The sequence below is a fragment of the Orycteropus afer genome, unplaced genomic scaffold, assembly GCF_000298275.1.
Source record: "Orycteropus afer afer isolate SDZICR_OR568_19922 unplaced genomic scaffold, OryAfe1.0 scaffold00340, whole genome shotgun sequence".
Taxonomy (NCBI): Eukaryota; Metazoa; Chordata; class Mammalia; order Tubulidentata; family Orycteropodidae; genus Orycteropus; species Orycteropus afer.
Window position 1 is genome coordinate 3664180 of NW_006921927.1, and position 515 is coordinate 3664694.

Here is a 515-nt window from a genome sequence, read left to right on the forward strand (position 1 = left end):
AACAACAACAACAACAACAACACTGTTATCACATATATGATATATGATATTATAACATAGTGTTAATATTATAATACTAAGATGACCAACAGTCAAGACCTCACTGCAGTTATTGACAAATAACAACAGCAACACAATAGCTTGAGGTTGCTCTCTTTTGTCAGACCAATCTCCCACCTGTGGGAACAGGTCTTTAGCATAATAAAGCACCAAAGTTAGGCACTCTCATGCAGCTGGAATAAGAAAGCACCCGACCATCTCCACCTCCCTGACCCATAGGTGCTGGTAGATGACCTGCAGCCCTGGAGGGAGGACAGAGAAGTAGGAAGGAAAGAGAGGGAGACCAAAGGCAAAAGGGACTGTGGACACTATGTGAGGCTCACAACTTTGTTGGATAAGAGAGAAAGAATATGCGAAGAAAATGTCTCCTGCCATCTTCAGTACTGTCTGTGTGGTCATGACTGATGACAATTAAGATTGTTTTATATCTGCTAATAAATCCATCAGCCCACTAA